The 25,723-nt window shown below is 45.8% G+C and overlaps 1 protein-coding gene across 8 annotated transcripts in view; it reads right to left on the bottom strand.

Moving 5' to 3' along the window:
• The window catches only part of LOC126295486 (transcription initiation factor TFIID subunit 12-like), a 52,681-nt gene that overhangs the window by 9,501 nt on the left and 17,457 nt on the right, over positions 1-25,723 (bottom strand). For all 8 annotated transcript variants that reach the window (XM_049988041.1, XM_049988042.1, XM_049988043.1 and 5 more), the window contains one exon: positions 13,916-13,980. The gene's annotated coding sequence lies outside the window, so the exon portion shown is untranslated. The remainder of the gene's footprint in view (positions 1-13,915; positions 13,981-25,723) is intronic.

Here is a 25,723-nt window from a genome sequence, read left to right as displayed (position 1 = left end):
GAAACTTTATTTTTCATTGTCGTCTCCCAGTACACTAACAAACTCGACCCGGCAATGTTCTCAGGTCTCCATCCCATCTCTGAAGTTAGTTTTCTCTGCACCTGCACCTGCTTTGACAGTCAGTTCCTTATTCAAAAAGATTCTCCACCCACTGAGGAAAATTTTGAGCTCTCTGAAGAGACAGAAGTCCGACGGAGGCAACTCGGGCGAATAAGGCGGGTGCGGCAAAATTCCGTATCTCAGTTCACGTATTTTTGCCACGACTGACAAGAGTGTGTCGGCACACAACGTATTGACAAAAACAACTTTCTCCCTCATAATACCTAGCCTTTTTTGTCTCTCTTTCTCTATAGTCTGTATAGAAGGTTAGTGTAGTGGTGACCTGTAATTGTTTGATTAGTGGGAAGAAAATCTACTGTATCGCACTTTTTTTTTTTCCGATGAGTCGACGCGTCTGTTGCTGTTAAGTGCTGTCTCATCTCTCGTGTACGACAGTGCACCGAAGTTTGATCTGCAGTCACAAACTGGTGGGAAAAACTTGTCAGTCGAGCTGAAAATCGGTTAAACATTGTTCGGATACTTTCGTTCCGACGCATTTCTGATCTCGAATTAAGAGCAGCGGCAGCAGTCTAGCAGATAGTATTATTGTATTCAATTCCACTGTTAAAATCCACGGTGCTCGTTCCACAGTATCTGTACAGCCTCAACAGTACCTCACCCTATCACTCTGCCAGCCTCTGTGATTACTTTATGCACATTCACAACCATTTCCGGGCTAATGGCTCACCCAGCTGAACACTGCCCAAATCGTCATCTGAGCTGCCGAGACCAAATTTAAACTTATTTGTTCGATTGCAAACAACAGAATACGAGCCCCCAGTAAAATTGGCACGAATTTCCTTTGTTTCCATACTCTTCTTACACAGTATTTAATCATTACAGTAGTCAATCATTTTTTTCATCTTTTCAAACCATTGCACAGGAACAACAAAGAGATGAGCACACCACAGATCTCCACCCAAGACACAGATACATCATCTTTATTTATAAAAGATGAGGTACAATCCAGTGCAACCTTCACGGAATGATCTCATGAAACAAGTACTAGGAAAGCAGATGCAATTTGTGAAAACCCAAATTTTAATGGATAATGGGACAACATTTATTTTAATTTGCATGTAGCAATAACAACTCCATCGGCTGTGTGTATTATTTTTACTTCATTGCGACTGTTTTTTCCAATCCAATCTACTACTTTCGGGCCCCTCTGCAACATACACTAAGGTGACAAAATCACGGGACAGTGATGTGCGCATATACAGAGGGCAGTAGGAACGCGTGCACGAGCTATAAAAGGGCCAGTGCATTTGTGGAGCTGCCATTCGTGCTCAGGTGATTCGTGTGGAAAGATTTCTGACACAATTACGGTCACACGACAGGGATTAACAGACTTCTAACGTGGAATATTAGACGCAGTTGGGAAGCGTGGGACATTCCGTGTCTGAAATCATTTGGGAACGGCATATTCCGAGGCCCACAATGTCGCTACTGTGCCGAGAATACCAAATTCCAGGCAACACCTCTCACCACAGACAACACAGTGACTGAGGGCCTGCACTTCATGACCGACAGCAGTGGGGTTGCATAGAGCTTCAGTGCTAACAGAAAAGTAACACTGCACGAAATAACCACATATGATGAATGTATCCGTTAGGACAGTGTGGCGAAATGTGGCCTTACGGGCTACGGTAACAGACAAATGGAGCGAGTGCCCTCGCTAACGACACGACATCGCCTGCAGTGCCTCTCCTGGGCTCGTGACCACACCTGTCGGACCGCAGACGACTGAAAAACTGTTGCCCAGTCAGACAAGTCTCAGTTTCGGTCAGCAAGAGCCTAAGGTAGGGTTCGTGTGGCACAGGCACGACGAACTTGTGGATTGGTGCTGTCAAAAAGACACTGTGCAACCTGGTGACGACTCTGTAATGGTGTGCACTGTGTTTATATGAAATGGACTGGGTCCTCTGGTCCAACAGAACCGATCACTGACTGGAAGTGGATACGTTTAGCTACTATGAGACAATTTGCAGTAATTCACGTACATCCCGTTGCCATACAATGACGGAAATTTTACAGATGACAACGACCCACGTCACCGGGCCACGATCGATCGAGTCGGGTTCGAAGAACGGCCCGGGCAATTCGGCAAACGATCGGGCCACCCAGATTTCAGACACGAATCCCATCTAACATTTACGGGACACAATCGAAGGTCAATTCGTTCACAAAACCCTCCACCGGCAACACCTTCACAGTAGACAGCTAAAGGAGCAGCACAGATCTGTGTTTCTGTAGGGGACTCCCGACAATTTGACGAGTCTGCGGCACGTCGAATGGGCAAACGGAGGTCCGGCGCAGTATTGGGAGGTATCCCGAGACTTTTGCCCTCTCAGCGTAGTACGATCGTGCATCCGTTCGGTATCATTACTGTATCTCAGATGCACCACAAATCTCAAGTTTGGCAGACGTCATGAGTTTCTGCTCCTTTTTCTAAAGGTATGGCGATGATGCCCATCAAAAGCTCGACCACAGTACTAGTGTGTTGGAGGGGCCCAAAGATGGCGACACCCCTTACGCACCCGGAAAGTCAGGTCACGGTGCGCCGCCTTTTTAATGGGCACAATCGGCCTTTCCTTTTTGAGGAGAAACACAGACGAACAGAAACGGACGAGCGGACTCACCTCTCGGCAGTACACTGCCGCAGTTGACACATTCCTCGTGCCCAAACTCACACACTTTCCTGCATGGGAGTACCTCTTTCGGTAAGACCCTGCCACGTTTCACTGTGCCCAAATTTCAATGACAGCAGTGCACCACACCGTGTGGTGATGTCCTGCGGCCTCCCAGATCTCCCGACTTATCGGCCTATGATTGCTTCCTTTGTTCCCGAAACACAGGGTGTACACTACACATCTACACACAATTGTGTGGAAATCAGAAACATTCCTACACACATATATGCCACGAACAATTTACATCAGAGGTTGTGCTACTGGCAATGTAACAACGGTGGTCAACTACGAGACATTTCAATACACGAATAGTGCGGGAAATGATAATGTGCACGGTATTCGTTGTCGGTCCTGTCCTCTGACGTAATCTACTCTGACACTACAGCTGTGGTGTAAAAAATGTTTGTTTGGCAGAAGTGTGCAATAAAAATATTGTGGAAAGTTGATAACTGAACATCTTACGGAGACCTGTTAAGGGACTTAGGGATTCTTACAAATTTGGCACAATTTCACGGAAAGTAAGCAAAAAGCTAAGGACAAAATAGATAAAGCAAGTGTTCTTTATTAAACAGAATCTTGACCGGAGACTTTTATACAGAGAAAAGGTAACTCCTGAAAAGTAAGTTCCTTCCGACACGTACCGCACTTGTCATGACAATTGTCCCACCGGGTACGTGAGGCGGACTGACAGACGGTTCGGCACTAGCTTCCGAGAATGCCAGAATCTGAGGAATTCAGAGTGTACTACAGTCCTTAATGGTATTTGTCGTTAATGACAATAGTGGATATGGGTGAATTCAGCAGTTCACAATCTCAGTATCCAAAGTAGAGATAATTCCTGTGTAGATTGTGCATACCTCTTTTGGCTTCAGAATGGAATTTTATGTTCTCTAGCAACAGTCTATAACAGGTTGCCAGTGCAAACAGAGCAGGAAAATGAAAATCCCTGAATACTTAAAGACAAAGTACACAACTTTCACAATTTATCATAATATTTGGACTATGGGAGATGAATTCTGTGTTAAGAATTCATGTAAAAACAATACTGTAAAAGGGGGAACACTGGCTTTTATCAAAGAAGCCACTTTTCTGCTAAAGGGCCTAGCAATCCCCAAAACTGTGGATCCCGTAGTAATATACGTCATTATCGAGTTACGACGAGAGCTCGGCGATCGGTCGTCACACGTCACGCGAGTAACAAATCTGTCTGAGACATTCAGACCCTCCAACAGCTGCCGAAGATGACAGTCTGCGATCTGACCGCGAAGTGGAAGTGCGAAGGAACGTCTGCCGCTAAACTGAGACGGTGCAGTCTTCATGCACAGAGACGGTGACCGCCTAACATTGCGGAGGGTGGTCGTAAAACTGTCAGGAGCAGTAGAACTAGCACAGTGACCGTACACCCATACACGGTGGGGTACGGCGCGACCCAGCAGCCCTCGTAAGCTGTACCCGTCTGTAGCCAGTGCCGAGTGACACTCGGGACCGTGTACAGAGTGACGCCACCGAACAGTGGATGACTGGAAACGAGAGATTTGAAGTGTTCGATCGTGCCGTACACTGAGGCAGTCAAACGGGAGGGTTTGCAACCGGTGAGAAAGTTACCTGCCGTTACGTGCAGTGCCGAGAGAGAAGTACAGAGAAGGTGGTCTTACGGTAAGCAAATGTTTTTTCTCCGACTACGGCACAGTCCCCATCGCACAACATGGAAGGATACAAACACATTTTACAGTGCCATCTAGTGTGTATGGTGGAGGAAAAGTTTGTAGGCAGCGATTCAGTGTAGCGTCACGACAGTGCAGCGCATCACGAAACAGCACAATGAAATTTTCACTCTGCAGCGGAGAGTGCCGGAACGAGACTACGACACGGGACTTTTGCCTTTTCCGGGAACGTTCTCTACCGACCGAGCTACCCGAGCACGACCGATAACCCGACCTCACAGCTTCAGTTCTGCCAGTATATTGCCTCTACCTTTCAAACTTCACAGAAGCTCTCCTGCAAACCTTGCAGAACTAGAGGCGAGGTACTGGCAGAACTGAAGCTGTGAGGGCGGGTCGTGAGTCGCACTCGGGAAGCTCTGTCGGTAAAGCACTTGCCCGCGAAAGGTGAAGGTCCCGAGTTCGAGGCCGGTCTGGCACACAGTCTGAATCTGTCAGGAAGCGTCACAAAACACCGTCTGCAAATCGATTCTTCAAATAGAGTAAACATTTACGAAATGGATCGGTACAACCTCAGTCCCGACATACACCCGACGGAACAGCTTCGGGACGAGTCACAGTGTCTACTCAGCTCCAGACCCCAGTGTCTGGAATCGATACCCTCTCCAGTTTCTCTGAGGCACAGACACTACGACACTTTACCAAAAGTGAGCACAGTTCAAGGTGAAGGGTGGATAGAGGCAACATATCTATCCACTAATAACACTCCATATAATTTTGATCATATAGTGTATTGCGTTCCGAATTTTCCACCCACTTCTAACTTCCCGAGGCTCTATTTCACAACCACTTTTAAGGAAAACTTTGAAGCTACAATCCTCTGCGTTCACCATATGTAATTAAAGCGTATAATGTTTAAAATTTATCAATTCTCTTTCCCACTAGGAACATCCTATCCGTACAAATTGGCACACTCTGTAAATTGTCGATCTACACTGGACACAGCCGGCCACCACATCAGTCCCGACCTCCCCTTCGACTGGCCACGCACACCCACGCATCTCCCGTACGTGTCCCGACATCGCCCGCCTCCCACCCCAACTCCCATCACTGCACCGCTTAACACTCCAACTCCCTGCCTGCCATCTGTCCGTTCTCCCAATGTTATGCCTGTTGCCTCGTGCATTTACCTCTCACAGCAACTGCTGATGTGCATATCTACATTCGTCACCGAGCACACGCAATTCCAGAATGATTTTCAAACACGCACGCACACACTACAATATCAGTCACAAGAGTTCCCTGTATGTTAAAAAAATAAATACAGGACCTTGTGCTGATCAGTTTACATTAGACCAGAAAACCTCAGGGCCCCAACTCTCTAAAAAGCCGAGCTCCTGTGTATAAAATGGCTCACAACTTCTAATTACTCTGCAAACGGGTTCTCGTGTTACGTATCTAACATTAAGCGTGCAAGAGAGAATCAGTTTAAAAAAGGGTTGAAGTCATGTTTAAATTCGGTGCAAGTCATTACTGCTCTTATTATCAAACACACTACTAGTACAGTCCGAAAAGCTATTTTCTGACATCTCGGATCTTACGATGTCACACCACCTGAACCACGTCTCGTGCACTGATATACACTCCTGGAAATTGAAATAAGAACACCGTGAATTCATTGTCCCAGGAAGGGGAAACTTTATTGACACGTTCCTGGGGTCAGATACATCACATGATCACACTGACAGAACCACAGGCACATAGACACAGGCAACAGAGCATGCACAATGTCGGCACTAGTACAGTGTATATCCACCTTTCGCAGCAATGCAGGCTGCTATTCTCCCATGGAGACGATCGTAGAGATGCTGGATGTAGTCCTGTGGAACGGCTTGCCATGCCATTTCCACCTGGCGCCTCAGTTGGTCCAGCGTTCGTGCTGGACGTGCAGACCGCGTGAGACGACGCTTCATCCAGTCCCAAACATGCTCAATGGGGGACAGATCCGGAGATCTTGCTGGCCAGGGTAGTTGACTTACACCTTCTAGAGCACATTGGGTGGCACGGGATACATGCGGACGTGCATTGTCCTGTTGGAGCAGCAAGTTCCCTTGCCGGTCTAGGAATGGTAGAACGATGGGTTCCATGACGGTTTGGATGTACCATGCACTATTCAGTGTCTCCTCGACGATCACCAGAGGTGTACCGCCAGTGTAGGAGATCGCTCCCCACACCATGATGCCGGGTGTTGGCCCTGTGTGCCTCGGTCGTATGCAGTCCTGATTGTGGCGCTCACCTGCACGGCGCCAAACACGCATACGACCATCATTGGCACCAAGGCAGAAGCGACTCTCATCGCTGCAGACGACACGTCTCCATTCATCCCTCCATTCACGCCTGTCGCATCACCACTGGAGGCGGGCTGCACGATGTTGGGGCGTGAGCGGAAAACGGCCTAACGGTGTGCGGGACCGTAGCCCAGCTTCATGGAGACTGTTGCGAATGGTCCTCGCCGATACCCCAGGAGCAACAGTGTCCCTGATTTGCTGGGAAGTGGCGGTGCGGTCCCCTACGGCACTGCGTAGGATCCTACGGTCTTGGCGTGCATCCGTGCGTCGCTGCGGTCCGGTCCCAGGTCGACGGGCACGTGTACCTTCCGCCGACCACTGGCGACAACATCGATGTACTGTGGAGACCTCACGCCCCACGTGTTGAGCAATTCGGCGGTACGTCCACCCGGCCTCCCGCATGCCCACTATACGCCCTCGCTCAAAGTCCGTTAACTGCACATACGGTTCACGTCCACGCTGTCGCGGCATGCTACCAGTGTTAAAGACTGCGATGGAGCTCCGTATGCCATGGCAAACTGGCTGACACTGACGGCGGTGGTGCACAAATGCTGCCCAGCTAGGGCCATTCGACGGCCAACACCGCGGTTCCTGGTGTGTCCGCTGTGCCGTGCATGTGATCATTGCTTGTACAGCCCTCTCGCAGTGTCCGGAGCAAGTATGGTGGGTCTGACACACCGGTGTCAATGTGTTCTTTTTCCATTTCCAGGAGTGTAATTTGCAGGCAGAGTCAGTGGTTTACATGCATATTACATGCAAAATGCATTGCAAATCAGTTAACAGAAGAGAAGTAATAAATTAAAATGTCACACCTGATGTTGAAGTTTTATTGCACAAACAGAACATGGTTAGCGAGTAATGAACTTTTTCTATTTCATTATTTCCTGGGGGAGTAGGGTGTCAGCAACAAAAAGTATCATACGGTGTGAAATGGTGTGTAAAGTTTGTCGAAGTCGGTAAGTGCTCTCATTCCCAAACAACGGATGAACACAGTCTGAATAATGTGTGTGTCACGAGTTATGCTGCGACTAAAAATACGCACAGAATGTAAGTGTAAACCTTGTCTTATACTGTTGAACCTTTAATGTAAGGTTACACTTATTAATGAGTAGATTATGACAGCACGTACAATTTTTTACATCCAGTCAGTAACTGTACGAAATATTGAAAATCAGGTTTTCATTGCCCTCGGAAGTTGTAAGATAGGCAACCTGTGTCCGGGATCCGGGTGAGATATTTAAGAGGCAGTAATTCAAATCGAGCACGACAGTGCACAGTACTGACACATTCCGAAAAGCCGCGAGTGAAAACACGATTTCTCAGGGAGTCGTATGTCGGGTTCTACCAAACGGAGAGATAAGGGGTCGAGTGTTTCGGACGGACAGCCCTTGGCCTAACGACCGTCTGTACACATGCCGAAGAACTGGCATACAGTAGGTACCTTATAGTGCAGGGTCAAAATTTAAACATTAAAAAGTCTGATACGGGCAAATCGAGCAAATCAGTTCTTTCTTTTCCATTATGTAAGATCTAGTACGGGCCTCAAACGACTTTCAAAAAGCACCATCTGTTCGTGGGTGGTTCCCGATTCTCGGGTACCAAAATTACTAATCCTGGGGACGGCCATACCTATAATTTCTGTTTGTGGCAAATAGTCACATTTTTACCGCATGTTCTCAGGGAACTTCAGAACTTTTTTTATACCATTATCCACTTGCGAGATCTAGAGGTTAAAAGTTTCCGTACTTATGCATAAATGTAGTTTAAGTTACGTAGTGTACAAATGGCAAAAGTTCTGGGGTCATCACAAGGGTTAAGAGGTCACCGATAAAAGTTTCTCACACGCTGCCTTCTTACCTCGACCCAGAAATTAGTCTATAGTGCCACCTGGCAGAGCAAACACCAAACAAAAAATTATTTTCTCACACAAAATTCTTTGTACTTGCAAGCCAAACACCATATTTTTTGATAAATTGCAAATGTAATCTAAAAATATTCAATTTTAGACAGAGGGCTGCAAGTGAGAAACGAAAGAGACAGGGGGACAGAGAGAGAGAGAGAGAGAGAGAGAGAGAGAGAGAGAGAGAGAGAGAGAGAGAGAGTGAAATTGGCAAAGTTGTGAGACAGTGTTAAGGAACAGTGAGAGAAAGGGACGAAGACAGTGAGAGTGGGAGAGGCAGAGCGGAGAAAGTGCCAGTGGGACACGAAGGGGACTGTGGGAGGGAGAGGGGAGAAGCTTCACGACAGAGAGAGACTGGATGAAATGTCGGGTGTCAAAGGGTACGAGTATGTTTGTTGTGGACTGAGGCCACTAGTTCCCCGCGTTTTCAGTGCTGCGCATGCTACCCTAACCAAAATTCATAAAATTTCTTTTCCTCTTCATCCAGTTGTCTCCATATCCATAAATAAAAATCTGGAGTTATTCGGAATGCAATACACGCCAGTAACGAGAAGTTTCGTATGTACTAGCAGTACTACATACTGTCTACTACATAAGCTGTTTCATATTTTTTGTATTTATATTCTCATCTCCGGATTTAACCGAGCATACAGCACGTATGGACTCGATACTCTCTTGTGCGTTATCACTTTCTTTCATTGACCCATTAGATATGAAAATTACATAAATAGGATACCATCTTTTAGTCGGTCTTAGCAGAACCTGCAATTTATCCGAATTGAAAAAAAAACAGTGCCGCCAACCCCCCCCCCCCCCCCCCCCCCTATCGAACGCTTCCCCATTTGAAATTTGCTAGCAGCCCAAAACTGTGTGCGAGACTGTCACTCAAACCCAGAGCCTCACCTTTTGCGAGCAACATTCTTGTCCGACTACCTACCCGGGCACAAAAAAATGACCGTACAGCACCGACAGCCGGGAGTCCACGCTCGGAGAAGTTCAGCCGCCCAGTCAGGAGTCGATTTGCGATCTTCCATTGAGGCTTCACGACTGCCAGTGCATCTCGCACACTGTGTGACGAAAAATATCCGAACGTTCTTAACTGATGTGGAATAGACTACTAGGTTTCACAGGAGAAGTCTTATGTAAACGGAGGTGGGGAATACTGTGTCACTGACAGAGGAACAGTAATGGCAGAACGAGCCAGTCGAGAGAGCTCACTAACTCCAAACTCCGAGCAGTCACCCAATGTCAGCCGAGTAACGAGTCCACCAGGAGACATTCGAACCGCTCTAAAACCACCCCAGTCGACTGTCTGTGACGTGACTGCCGAATGTAAATGTGAAATAACGACCCGAGCTAAACCGACACCTAGCGTAAGGATGGAGGGGGACCGTCTAGTGCAGTGGAAGACAGTCGCGAGAAATTGCGTGATATCGGCAGAAGGAATCGCTCACGAATTCCCGAGTGCTACGACCAGTCTGACTGGCACGATAACTGTGTGTGGGGAATTAAAAAGAATGAGGCATGGCAGTCGGGCCTCTCGTTTCTGTAGTCGGCAAAGTCTCGGGTCCACCGACTCAGATTCGAACAGAAACCGACGTGCTCGGTGACCGTAGATTTTAAGGAAGGAGGGGCGTACGGCAGTCAGTCGCAATCCCATTAGTTTTTATTATGCTCGCAAATCTAGATTTTGGCTATAAATAGCTATCTTCAACGCTAACATGAAAGAAAAAAAAAATTAAAAAATCACAGGATTAAAATTAATTTATTGTACGTCACACAATAAGCAAACACCGTGTTCAGTTATCCACTCTTGTTCAAAAATAGCTGCTATTGAATAATGTGGTGTTTACTTATTATTCTACGTACAGTAAAGTAATTTTGATCCAGTAGCACTGAAGATGGCTATTTATAGCTGAAATCTAGATTTGTGAGCATAAAAAAACCCTAATGAGATTGTGACTGACTTCAGTGTGCCTAACCTATGTTAAAGTTGGAGGTGTTATAAAGAGCAATGCCACTGCTCAGTGGGAAGAAGTTATTCTGAGGAATCAGTCACACTATACTACGAGGCAATCCGACGGAAGGGATCGGGTACGGCGAATGCCTGGAGAACGCTTCCTGCCACAGTGTGTGGTGGCAGCAGTTAAAGAAGGAGATGGTGGCAGGGTTAAGGTACGAGGACATTTTTCACAGAGTGTGGTCCCAGTACTGGGCTTAAGACAATGCTAAATCCAAAGGGATACAAACACATTATACAGCACTGTGTACTACGTACAGTACAGGAACAGTCGGAGATGAAATTGTTTCTACTGGCACGACAGTGCACCCTGTCATAAGGCATCGTCTGTGAAAAACAACCCTCCCAAAATAGAGCAGTCGGCCCAGTGACCCGACACGAACTCGCTGCAAAACCTTCGAAACCTGAACATTGACTTCGGTCCGGACCCTGCACCGGTCATCACTACCTTCCACGGCTTCAGGTTTTGATGACTAAGATTGGGTTGCCATTCCTTTGCAGGCATTAAGAACTTCGTTGAAAGCATTATTGAGGTGCTGTAAAGCTCGAGGGAGGGGGGGGTTGCTGCACACCTTACACTAATGTGTATAAATAGCTGCCTGGATACTTCTCTACTTTCCGATCCTACAGAAGCTTTCCCGTGTACTGAAACACTGCCAGCAAATGCAAGGTTCCAGATTTGAGTCCCAGCCTGGCAGGCCGTTTTGACCTGCCGGGAAGTTTTGGCATTCCCTCATCGGTATGGACACTCTGTTAATTTGCTCTGTTGACAGCAAAACAAACGTACTGCAATTTCAGTTACAGTCTGTCCACAAATCTAGCTTTGGAAATTTACTTTAAAAGGGCCAATCCAAGTGAAGTGGTCCAATAAAAATTAAGTTAGTTGCTCTACCATTTTAAAATATTGTAGTCGAATTAAATCGGGCGATGCCGTGGGAATTAGATTAGGAAATGACACGCTTAAAGTAGTAGATGAGTTTTGTATTTGGGGAGCAAAATAACTGATGATGGTCGAAGTAGAGAGAATATAAAATGTAGACTGGTAATGGCAAAGAAAGTGTTTCTGAAGAAGAGAAATTTGTTAACATCGAGTATAGATTTCAGTGTCAGGAAGTCATTTTGAAAGTATCTGTAGGGAGTGTAGCCATGTATGGAAGTGAAACGTGGACGATACATAGTTTGGACAAGAAGAGAATAGAAGCTTTCGAAATGTGGTGCTACAGCAGAATGCTGAAGATCAGATGGGTACATCACATAACCAATGAGGAGGTATTGAATAGGATTGGGGAGAAGAGGAGTTTGTGGCACAACTTGACTAGAAGAAGGGATCGGTTGGTAGGACATGTTCTGAGGCATCAAGGGATCACAAATTTAGCACTGGAGGGCAGCATGGAGGGTAAAACTCGTAGAGGGAGACCAAGAGATGAATACACTAAGCAGATTCAGAAGGATGTAGGTATCTATATTATTAAAGCACGATTCCAAATCTTTTTTCTAATTATGTCTCAAATTTGTTGTGCCTTATTTCCAATAGCTGCTTTTCTTTTTCTGCTACTTAATTTTATTATTTTCGAAGCAGGAGGTATGTCTAACTTAGATCAAGAAAAATCCAATATGCTAACAGCTTCCTCATTAGGAATATAAATGTGATTAACAAGGTTACATGATTCAGGTTCTGGATTCACAACAAATATTTTTGAGTAACAATTTGGGCACAACGAATTCCCAGGAATCACATAACGTTTCACTTGGGAAGCTGTTTCACTCTGACAAAACAAGGACAAATGTTCAAGTTTTATTTCCCTCAAACCGTCAGTAATAGGCTTTTATGGACTTTAAGTGGATCACAGTACTTTCTTCCAAAAACGTCGTTTTACTTCAGAATATATTTCTTCTCATGATACTCACACACCAATGTTACAGAAGAACTTACTCGAAATTTAAAGCAAGTTTGTCTAACTTCATCAAAGTCACCGACATCTTCAAGTTTTTTAAAACTGAACCGTAAACTGTTCTGTGACACACTTCAGTTGCTACCTGTCAAAAAGAGCACTGTTCATCCATGTTATTGCATTCCAGTTAATCTCTCAAAATTAATTACAAATCTCACAGAGAACAAAGCACACAACAAATTTTACATTCTCGATGAAGTAAGTACATCCACTCCAACAAAGGTTTCAGAACAGACTGCCTACAACAATGCCACACCCAGCAATAATGTACTTCTTTAATGACAATAAACCTAAATGTAAATGGGCATTTTTATTACGATAGAACAAAAGCCAAAGTTCCTATTGTTTAATATTTCATTATTAAAAGTAAACAAACTAAATGAATATTGGATGATAGTGTTAACTAAATAGATGTCACAATTAAATTTTATTACAATGAAACAATAAACCATTTAAATAGGCAACAGCCATAAGATCAGTTGTAGAGTAATGTGAATTATCTCCTCATTTTCAAAGATTAATATCTTTGTTCACCGTCAGATATCAATGTTGAAATTTTTACAGAATGTTGCTATCATATAGGTGTAAATACCTTGCGAAAATCATATTTTCATACTCAGTCCCACCTGAGATAACTAACCCCAAACTTTACAAAAAATGAAAATTCTCAAATTTCAAAAGTTCATAAAAAATTAAGGAAGCAATTGTAAGTGTTCTTGCTCTATACGAGGCTGGTACTGTATGATATCTAACTACAGGAAAAAAATAGACACTCATAAATCACTCCTTGTTTGTTATTTTTGAGCCTAAAAAGTGGTTTTTTGAAAATTTGGATACCAAACTCTGAAGCTCATTTTGACTGGTTATTTTTGAATTTAGGGTATTTTGTGTAATAGACAATGTCGTAGAGGACACTTTTCTAAAAACAATCATGTCAACTGCAATGTTGTAACTTAACCCACCGCAGAGATATTAAAAATTTTTGCTAATGTCTGCAGACCAAAAAATCGTAGCACACCTATAAATAAAAATGGCCACCATCCAGTAAAGGTGCAAGATAAATTATTTTAAAAAACCGTTTTGAACTTTCCAAATACAGGGCAATCACACACAAAAAATGAAAATATTTAAAAATGGTCAAGCAACCATCACTGGACCACTTCATATGGATTGACCCTAAAACTTTATTGGAGCAAATAGACCCATTACAATTACAGGAATTATCACTCAGTACGCACAAACCTGTAGGTGACGTCGTCGTCCGGCAGTGAGGTCTGCCCGCTGCTTCGCTCCGGCCACAGAGGAACCTGTAACAACACAAACAGCTTCGTGCTTTATATTTCCTGCCTGCCAAAAAAAAATTAAATTAAATTAAATAACGGCTAAATATGAAAACTGTGCTGTGCTGCAATACAGATGAATCAGCTTCGTTACACTTTATGGCACAACCGCTCGACACCTCAAACACTGTGTAGCCCCGAGCACTCCTGCCGCCCTATGTGCTGAGATCATATTGGATTAATGGTAAACAGAGACAAAAGCTAAAATACAAGGGTGGTTCAAAAAGGACATAGGAAGTCAAACAGATACACTACGTGATCAAAACTATCTGGACACTTCCAAAAACATACTTTTTCATATTAGGTGCATTATGCTGCCACCTACTGCCAGGTACTCCATATCAGCCACCTCAGTAATCAACAGACATCGTGGGGTGCTCCACGGAACTCACGGACTTATCAGGATCCACTGCAAGTACCGTGACAGTTTGGCGGGAAGTGATAAAACTTGGATGTCACTGTCGAGCGGCTGCTCACGAGCCACACATCACGCCGGTAAATGCCAAACGACGCCTTGCTAGGTGTAAGGAACATATAACTTTGGACAATTGAACAGTCAAAAAACGTTGTGTGGAGTGACGAATCACGGTACACAATGTGGCGATCCGATGGCATGGTGTGGGTATGGTGAATGCCCGGTGAACACTATATGCCAGCGTGTGTAGTGCCAACAGTAAAATTTGGAGGCTGTGGTGTTATGGTGGGGTCGTGGTTTTCATGGAGGGGGCTTCCACGCCTTATTGTTTTGTGTGGCACTATCACAGCACAGGCCAACTACACTGATGTTTTAAGCACCTTCTTGGTTCCCACTGTTGAAGAGCAATTTGGGGATGGCGACTGCATCTTCCGACACGACCGAGCACCCTTTCGTAACGTACCGCCTGTGGCGGAGTGGTTACACGAGAATAACATCGCTGTAATGGACTGGTCTGAACAGAGTCCTGACATGAATCCTCTAGAACACCTTTGGGATGTTTTGGAACGCCGACTTCGTGCCAGGCCTCACTGACAGACATCAATGCTTCTCCTCAGTGGAGCACACCGTGAAGAATGGGCTCCCACTCCCCGAGAAATCTTCCAGCACCTGATTGAAACCAAGCGAGGTGGTGCAGTGGTTAGCACACTAGACTTGCATTCGGGAGGACGACGGTTCAATCCCGTCTCCGGCCATCCTGATTTCGGTTTTCCGTGATTTCCCTAAATCGCTTCAGGCAAATGCCGGGATGGTTCCTTTGAAAGGGCACGGCCGATTTCCTTCCCCATCCTTCCCTCACCCGAGCTTGCGCTCCGTCTCTAATGACCTCGTTGTCGACGGGACACTAATCTCCTCCTCTCCTCCTCCAACTGATTGAATGTATGCCTGCGATAGTGGAAGCTGTCATCAAGGATAATGGTGGGAGAACACCATACTGAATTCCAGTATTACCGATGGATGCCACCACAAACTTTTAAGTCATTTTCAGCTAGGTGTTTGGATACTTTTGATCACACAGTGTACACAAAGTTACTAAGGCACTGGTACATATTACATTTCCATGCAGATGCCACAGTTTTCTAGGCATTTGTGCCATTGGGAAAAATCTGCCAAACCAGTATGAAAGAAATGTGAACCAAGGTGTAGGAATTATTTAACAACAGCTACCAAAAGTCATCTGACCCTTCGTAACGATACGGTGCAGAAATGTAATGGCCTCCACCCAATACCACATTAAGTGACGGCGAGACAACACCATTCACTAGGCTTTATCCTTGCCCGAAAGCTGCCGCAGTGCCTTGCTGGGAGACATCCAGCAGTTCGACAATTCCGGTACAAAGTCCTTTACACCGACAAAGCAGGTGTACAGTTCATCTGCCGCACAGCAAATGCCGATGTAACGATTGGACAGAATCGATCTCCCAATGCGGCACGTTTCCGTCTACTGAGATGTTCAGTTGCATCGACCTTTGCCCCTTTCACATTTCTGTTTCGTCTTTACGAAACTCCTGGCACTACAACCAGGACTGTTTTCGTGACATTTCACAGACTCAGTAAATGTCCGGTAATTAATGGCAGGTTACAGGTGCGGTCATTTTCTTCGAATGCAGAACATTATCATACTTCACACTTCATTGCCAAAACCGTATTTTGAAGTGTGACAGTACATCATTCTCCATTACTGGTGGCATTCATTCGTGTGGATTATTTAAACATCCATGACTACCTACATTAAGTCGTGTCTGATGGTCATCAATACTGTACTATCATTTCTTATCTTACCTATTCAACCACACTCTTAACAAGACAGACCAATGAATCTGCTGCAGTAAAAATTTACACGCTAGCCTCAATATCATTTGCAGCAGAGTGTCTGAGGCGAGACGAACAGGCATCTAAAGCATCCGCAGCAAGCAGCACGTGCCGTAATATCTCAAGCACTCACATATTTCAGTTTCACACCACAGATAAAACCCGCTAGGATGGTCACACAGTTAATGAAGCACAGTGTGTAAAATTCCTCAGGTCCAGCTGCATAAGAAGCTAAAATGGAGTCAACACATGGATAAACTAAGCGAGACACTCATTTCGGCGTGTTGCACCATTAGAATGTCCTGCTGACGCCAACTCGAACGTGAAAGAATATTGGCTTATTCTGCATATTTTCACTCTGTCATCTTGTCTTATAAGGGAGTGAAGAAAAAGTAAATAAAGAGCTCGTTCAGCAGAGGCGAGCAGTAAAATAGTCCGTAAAGCAGATTACCCAGAAGGCTTTTTAAGGCTGTCTAAGTTCTTACCCTCATTTCCGCAATACATTTACTACTTAACGGTGTACATTGGTGACGATACAAACAAGTTTCAGCTAAACTGTGATGCACACTACATTTGTCAGCAAAATATTAAATACACACAAAAACAATTTTCTTGTAGACATTGCCCTCTTGTCCAGACTTCAGAATAGAGTTACGTACTTTGATGCGAAGGTAGTCAATAAGCTGCCATCTAACAGGACACAAGCAATTGATAATTCTACCAGTTCAGAAGAGAATTAAAAAACATTTTCATTAGGAACACTTTTTGATTCGGGAACTGAAAAGTTCTGTCAGCCACAGGTCAAGCAGCAATGTCTGCTATGAAGCTGCACGGCGAGTGGTGGTGTGCTGTGAATATCCCATTGTCCACCATCATCACCTCTGGCTGCCGTACTGCCACAGACATCTGGACACAGCCTCACGGAAAGTCCCCAGCTGTTCAAGCTGGCACCCCACATTACTGTCACAAAGTATGTGTCTGGAGACTTTTTGATCACACAGCGCACTTTCCAAACTCCACGGAAGCTCTCCCAAATGTCAGAGCCCTGCCAGAGACGCAGAGGTTCCGGATTGAGAGCCCCAGTCTGGCACACACTTCTGAGCCCCCGGGAATTTTTGGCATTCCCGTTCGACGCAAACTGAAAGAACGATGTACTAATTTTATTCGGTGCCAAAAGAAATCTCGAGACAAAAAAATTCAGAACTGCACGTTTTGCGATGCAATACAGAGGGTTTTTTTTTTTACCAGTACAAATGCTGTATTTTAATTTTTAAAAGGGGAAGAAAAGAGTTAAAATAACTTTTTAAGAAGCCTACAATATAAGAAAATATAGAGTAGCAATTTATCTTTTCTTCAGGCAAACTGATCCATTACGGGATCTATCACTCTGTACGAAATTACACACAAAACCTACAGACGGAGGCGTCATCTGGCGGCAACGACTCGGCTGCACACAGAGTCTACTGTAATGACACGTGTAGCTTTGTGTTCAAGTGAGCACCTGCTGTCACGTAAAATTCTCTTTATTGTACACACATGCAGCTTTTTTCAAATGTCAAACACAGACTAGGTCGAACTCGATATAATATAGGAACAGTGCTCAATTGAGACAAAAGCTAAAATACAATGACAGTTCAAAAAGGTAATAATTCCTCTGTAACAAAAGGCTTATTGAGAAATCAGAGAGATACACAAAGTTACTAATTTACTGGTCCATTTTAGTTTTCCACACGGTCACCACCACTTTCTAAGCATTGGTGCCATCAGCAAACCATCCTGTCAAAATCAGAACGAAAGAAAACTGAATCCAGGTATAAGAGCTACTTGACAACAGCCTCCCAAACACCATTTTGTCCCTCCTGAGAATACAGTGCAGGACCTTACCACTCTCTACCCGATACCGCACTAAATGAGGGAGACGACACTATTCGCTCAGCTCTACTTACGTTAAAGTCGCTCCAGTGCTCAGCGAGGGCAGTTCTTCATATTGTAGTGTTTTGTGCATGATATCATTCTATAATGGCAACAGACGTGTCTGATCGTGTACCGTACACCACACAGAGTCACAACCAGCAACTCGAATCGACTCTTCGATGCGGCATGCTCCATAATCTGAATTGCACGTGCCTAGCAAACTTGTCCTTTGCCCCTTTCACACATCTGTTTTGCCTCTATCAAACTGTTTGTTTTATGAAAAGGAAAGTTAGTTGCTGCTCACCATATAGAGGAGATGCTGAGTCTCTCTCTCTCTCTCTCTCTCTCTCTCTCTCTCTCTCTCTCTCTCTCTCTCTCTCTCTGTGTGTGTGTGTGTGTGTGTGTGTGTGTGTGTGTGTGTGTGTGTGTGTGTGTGTGTGTGTCTACTGTTGACAGTCTTTTTGTTGCACCTATCTGCGACTCAGGATCTCTGCTATAAGGCGAGTAGCAACTTACCTTTTCATAAAATTACTACATTCCATCCTGGACTTTCCATTATTTTATTTTATTTTTTTATTTACTTAGGGAGCAAAAACAACGAGGATCATAAGAAGCCACGTCAGAACCACAGAACATAGGGGAAAGAGAGAGAGAGAGAGAGAGAGAGAGAGAGAGAGAGAGAGAGAGAGAGAGAGAGAGAGCTAAGACCACTACACATTAAGCACAATAGATTGAGGAAAAGACAGCTAAAAACAGGGACTTGGAGAAAGGTCCATAAAATACGCCATAGAGAAACGGAGGTTCTGAACTAAAGATTAAATGTCTTTCGCCATATTGCTACAATGGATAAAATGTAAAACGCAGTCGATAGCCTGCGTGACGTTCCCTAAATGTCCGATAACTCAGATGGCAAACTTAAAATGAGAACCTAAGTGTCAAAAAGGGTATTCGGCTAGGGAATAGCAGACCGTCAGAGGTCGAGCGCAACGATTACAAAGTGGCGGAGGAGCACCAGTTACCAAATGGAGACGGCTAAAAAGGCAGCGCCCGATACGCAACCCAGCTAAAATGATCCCCTCACAGCAAGAGGACCGATATGAGGTCGTCCGAGCCACCGGGAGAGGCTCGATACCCCCAAGCTCGTTTCCATGGAGGAAGGAGCACCTGCCCACAGACAGCAGCACAGAGATCATCGGAGGGAGCGGAAGAACTGGCAGGCCGACGTGCGAGGACTGCAGCATCGGCAGCCCTGTTTCCCGTCAGACCGGCGTGAGCGGGAACCCACGTAAATGTCGCAGTGGGTCGATCACGAGTGAGCATGTGACAGCTTTCCTGGACCCGTTGCACTAAGTGACGGATAATGTACAGCACACACACGCTCCAAAGGGCACTGGGAGTCGGAGCAGGTGACACAACTGAAAATCCCGTGTTGCCGGATGTACTGCGTGGCAAAGGGTTCTGCCGTAAATACTGAGCAGTGTTCTGCGCCAATGACTGAGCCACATTTAACTCCACACTCCATCCGAGAGCCGTCACTGTACACAAAAGTACTGTAGCGAAGTTCTGTGCGAAGGTCGTGAAACTTTTGGGGATAGAGTGAGGCCAGAGTAGTGTCTCTAGTAAGAAAATGAAGGCCAAAGCGAACACGGGTCGCTGCACGGAGCCGAGGTGGTGAAGAGTTCACACCCACTGGGAAAGTGGCAGGTAACGTGAAGTTAAGCTGCCGGAGAAAGAGTCAAAAGCGAACTCCACGAGGTAACAGAGAAGAGGGGCGTGCCCCATTATGGCGATCGGAGGAGGAGACGTAGGACGGGTGGCTGGGCACGGCAGACGAATGCCACGCGTACCTGCCGAGGAGAAAGTCGTGGCAGTACGACAGTAGTAGTTCGGCAGTTTCAGCGCACGGACTCGACCGTGTCAGTGTAAAAGGCACCAGTGGCCAAACGGGTGACACCGTGGTACAGTGTATCGAAATGGTGTAAGATGGACAGACGCGCAGATGCGTAAAAGAAACACCTGTAGTCTAGTTTTGAATCGCCAAGGACTGATAAAAAGGGAGGAAGGTGATTCGATCCGTTCTCCTGGAAGTACAACAGTGGTTTGCGAAGATCTCGGAACAGAATAGAAAAAAATGTAGTTGCTCCACTGAAACTTTTTTTTATTTTTCAGTGTGGTCTCCTCGTAGATTAATGCACTCGGTCCACTGACATTCCAGTGCCTCGATCCCATCTCGAAAGAGAGTTCCTGGAGGCCTGCAAAATAGCTGCATACTTCAGCTATCAAATCTTTGTTTGAAGTGAATCGTCTTCCACCAAGAAAAATTTTTAGTTTTGGAAAGAGATGGAAATGTGACGGAGTCATATCTGGTGAATAAGGTGGGTGTGGCAACAATTCGTACCTCAGTTCGTGTAATTTTTTACGGCGATGGCACACGTGAGCAGGGGCGCATTGTCTTGAGGAAAGATGACTTTCTTCCTTCCTAAACCTGGCCATTTTTTGTGTATCTTTTGTTCACGGGTTTAGCAGAGTATTCTCCAGTAATTGCTGGCCCAGTGGGGAGATAATCTACAAACAGAATCCCTTTTGCATTCCAGATCACTGATGCCATGACCTTTCCCGCCAAAGTAATTGTCGTTGCTTCCTTTGGTGGCAGGAGACTCGGCACGTTTCCACGGCTTTGACTTTGTTTTGTCTCTGGGGTATAGTAGCACACCCAAGTTTTATCTGTAGTCACAAACCGGTGCAAAAAATCTCGTTCGTTTCTCCTAAAACGGGCCAAACAGTGATCCGATATGTCCACCCTCATGTGTTTTCGATCCGCCGTCAAGAGTCGCAGCACGCATCTCGCAGATAATTTTTTTCATTTCTAATTCTTCAGTTAAAATGTGATATACCCTTTCAGATGACACGTGGCAACTCTGAGCAGTTTCATCTACTTTCAATCGGCGATACTCCGTGACCATTTTGTGCACTTTCACAATGATTTCTGGAGTAGTGACACATCTCGGCCGCCCACTGTGCGGATCACCATCTAAGCTCTTCCGACCAAATTTAAATTAATTTGCACACTTGACAACAGTTGAATACGAAGGGGCAGAGTCCCCAGTGTATGCTGGAAATCGGCACGAATGAATCACTGCTCGAATCTCTATTTTTTCCATCTTCACAAATCACTACGCGGGAACAACAACAGATCCACGTCACCGCCACAGCTCTCTTCCGAGAGCACTGACATGGCACGTTTTTACAGACAATGAATATCACGTGAACAACTCGGTGCGCTAGCGCTGCCCTCTCGTTGTGATTCCGAGAAATTTTCAAAGCACCCTCGTACCACTGAGGACACGTAGGAGGTCCGGGGACCGTGTACAGAGGGCGGCTAAATAAGACAAACGGGAGGACCAAGAAAGATTGCTGTCGAGCACGAGCCCCTGGAACTGTAGTTTCAATGAATGGAAGAGCAGTACGCCCGAGATGTTAAGACAGTGGTAGAAACACATTGCGCCACGAGAAATTCGTACAAATGGTTTTGTCAGTGGAAAAGTGAAACCCAAATACACTGCTCGAGGAGACAAGTCTGTGGAGAACTGCAATAGATCGCAAAATAGTTAACGAAAAGTGAGTAGAAGATGCCTGGCAGGAAACAGGCCACTATGGGCTTAATGACAATAGCAAAGAGGACGACATTCAGGATGGAACGCTGAGACACACCGTTTTCCTGGATAAAGGTGTCCAATAAGGCAGAACCCACACCTACCTCAAAAACTCGGGCTTCTAAAAATTCGTGAAGAAAACGGGGCACGTGGGCACAGAAGCCCTACGTGTAGAGGTTACACAGGATACTGGCACTCCGGCAGATGTCGCAAGCTTTCCACAAAAGTAAAAACGTGGCCACAGACTGATATTTCTGCAGGAAACCGTTCTCACCACAATGACAAAGACGGCCAACTGCGCAGCAGTGTCCTATAAATTCACACTGTGCAGTCATTAGTAAATTGTGAGACTCGAGCCCCCGCAAGAGGTGGGCACGAATCGTACTTTCAGTCACCTTTCAAACACAGCCGGTGAGAGAAATGGAGTGATAACTAAAAGGAACACATTTGTCCCTGTCGAGCTTAGGTACGGGAATGACAGTGGCTTCACACTGGCATCTGGGAAAAGTGCTCTCTGCCCAGATCCAATTGTACGTACGAAGAAGAAAGCGCTCGGTGCAATTTCTGCAACACCTCAATGTGAATGTCGTCTGGCGTTGGGGTGGAGGACTGGGGCGGCACTGAAGACAGTTTCTGTGACAGAACATTAACTCCGTAAGCTCCCACTAATTGGCAGCAAACTGCAGGCAGGACATCAGCCTTAAATGAAAAAAATCTTATTAAATTTTGCACTTCAATCCCACACCACAAATCCGTCAGCACCTCCAACTGGAAACTGTATTTCAAAGTCTCGACAGTACAGATACTTCCACCTACCGGTGCCATTCGTTTGCACGGGGTATCGAAACACCCACGTGCCGGAGCTGACCGACTGCTGCATTTAAAATTGGTGAACTAGCCACAAAAAAATTTCCGACCGGCTTACCTACAAGAGAGATACACGGGCCTTTAACACTTTTGTAGTGAACAGTATGTGAAACTTCCCGGCAGATTAAAAAGTGTGAGCAGAACTCGGACTCAAAAAGTCAAAAGCCCGGGTTTCGAGTCCCGGTCCGGCACACAGTTTTAATCTGCCGGGAAGTTTCGTATCGGCACACGTTCTGCTGCACTGTGAAAAATTAATTCTGCAAACAGTAAATGTCTTTATATCACAAGTTCTCACTTATTACTCTATTTCAAACAGATAAAAACGATCGGCTAGCACAAGAAATGAACAGTAATATAATACAATAATTGAAACAGTGTGCGTAAAATTCCGAGGGGCCCAGCTGTATAAATTAAAAGTTAGTCAGTACATATATAAGCTAACCAATAAGCTCCAAGTTTTGTGGCTGTTTTGGCCTCAGACAAATCTCTCACAGAGCTGACGAGAGTGACGGACGGGTCATTTCCACTGTCCTTTATCTTACAGAATTACCTTCTGCGGCAGTGCGACCAAAGTAAATAAAGTGCTGCCAGTTTGGCAGAGGAGAGTACAGTCACATACTCCAGTGACAAAATATTCAATAACTACTGCGTCATCAGTCCCTCCGTTTCACAGGAGAAGCACGTAGAAAGTCAAATGGTGAAAAAGTGGGGGCCTCGGCTGCTCAACTATATAAGCAAGTCGGAGAGTTTAAAAAAGGGCGAGGCAGTAGTTGTAACACGATAGGTAAAAGAAAATTGAGATAGCACAGGCAGTATTGCACAAAAGGGGATCCCCCCCTGACCACCGCTAACACTCAGAGGGAGAGTGTTACAGTGTAGTGTAAACCATGTCTTCAGCAACCACCCGAGGTACTGATGTAGGCCAGCTGAGAGTGTGCTGCAGACGGGCCACGGGGAACGCTCGAGGAGAACGTACACTACCGTCAGTAGACTACCGCAGCTGAAGCGAGGAGGATCCTCCCGACACAGGAGGAACTCGTGGGCGAGTCTCGTGTGGCTGACACATAGTCGGCACGACACGGTGGCACCTTTGTGAGAGGCCTGGGAAGATGTATGCCACGGACCCCTGAAGCGCTATTAACTCGATTTGGGTTGTAGTAACCTGCCCTTCCAATTGCCAGAGCCTCAAGTCTGCAATCGGTATCCCAGTGTGGCGATGATCTCCAGTAATTGCATCTCTGACTAGACGGTTGGCAAGTTGCGTCAAAGTTGCAATCTTAAGTCTGTACCAGGTATCTCGATGTGGAGACGATCTCCCATAGTCATGTCTCTGAACCGTCGGCAAGTTCATTTCCCGGAATGTCTAGGTGGCTTAACGTCCGGATGAAGGTCGCCGACTTTCCAGAGTTGTAGAGGTCAGCCAGTAAGTCCGGGGTGTTTGTGACAAAAAGATTTTTGAGAGAACTCGGGGAATCACCACAGAATAGACAGTTCGTCGTTGCCGGCAATTAGATGTACCGCAAAGCCCGAGGTACGGCAACCGACTCTGCAGGGTATACAGTGCGTGCGGGCACCGACAAATTGTGCTTCCGGTGTCCCCTCGCACGTGCAAAAGCACGACTGACCCTGCTGTCAACTTTCGATCCACCCGTGTAAAGGCAGAGAAAATTAGAATAATAGTCGAGGATCGAAGAGGACGGGAGTCGGAGAAGGGTAGAATAACCGTCCTCCTCGGAGCCACAAAAAGAGATCCGTCCGTATCGCGGGACACCCGTACGAGCCCTGTCGACAGCATCCCGGCAGAAGCCGACGTCCCACCACTGCGGGTTAGACAACAGCTTCTACTGGCTAATTATGCAATAGCAATGTGTCAGATGCCTACTCTCCCGTGTCACTAGCTCTGTCCCGTAACCGACTGTTCGGACTGTTTTTTACACACACTGCCAGACACTGTATAGACCGCCTGAGATGCGACTCTATTCACTCTACCAAAGAACCTCCGAGAGTCTCCTTTAGTCTGCGTTCCTAGGGCTCCCTCTCGCCACCCACTGCTCGTAATGTGTAGTCGGCATAGATGCAAAGGGAACAGAGTGAGGCAGATTCCACCTGCCTACTCTGAAGTTATAATTAGAGTAAAGAGGATAGTTCACACGCTTTACTGAAACAACCACAGATAACATTTAACAAGGGGCCCACCGCACGCCAGTGTGGTGTACGGAGTTCGGCACACTTGTTAGAGACGGTGATGCCAACTGTAGGCGACATCTGTAGTCTGAGCACGATAAAGTAGGGGGTATGTAAAATCTCAGAAGAACTGTGCGGTCCTCACACCATGAGGAGTTACTAAAAAAGTGGAGAAACTTAGCATCTTTGTACAAGTTACCTTAAACCGGCAGACGTGTGGCAGCCAAGTCAGCTTCTTGTCAAATAAAATACCTTAGAACTGAAAAGTTTCAATGACTTCAGATAACTGGTCACCGAGATAAATTTATTGGTGCGGGTGCAGAGTCCGGAACTGGCGAACATGCACAACTCGTGATAATGCAGGAGAAAATGTCACCCGTGTTTCAGAGCCCAGTCACGTACTCCCCTGACGGCCCCCTGAAGTTGGCACTCGGCAGCCCGCAGTGATGCAGAGGCACAGCACAGGCGAAGATCGTCTACGTACAGTGACAGAGAAGACTGTGGGGCCCCCTGCATTTACAGTACCACTGGTGGTCATAGCACACACTGTTAAGCTCGGAACCTATTTCTGAGGGACTCTAGTTTCCCGCATATAACGGCTGCCGAGAGTTTATTAAATCTGGACCCAAAAAATTCAGAGAGATATGAAATTACAGAAAAGAATGGGTAAACTGTCCTGGAAACCCCACTCGTGCCACGTAGATAGTACGTGATGTCACCAGGTGGCACCGTATGCCTTCTGTAGGTCAAAGAACACAGACTATGTTGCCGATGTGCGACAACATTGTGCACTGCAGATTCCAAA

This window comes from Schistocerca gregaria, chromosome 11 (genome assembly GCF_023897955.1).
Source record: "Schistocerca gregaria isolate iqSchGreg1 chromosome 11, iqSchGreg1.2, whole genome shotgun sequence".
Classification (NCBI taxonomy): Eukaryota; Metazoa; Arthropoda; class Insecta; order Orthoptera; family Acrididae; genus Schistocerca; species Schistocerca gregaria.
This window is presented reverse-complemented; position numbering and strand designations above follow the sequence as displayed.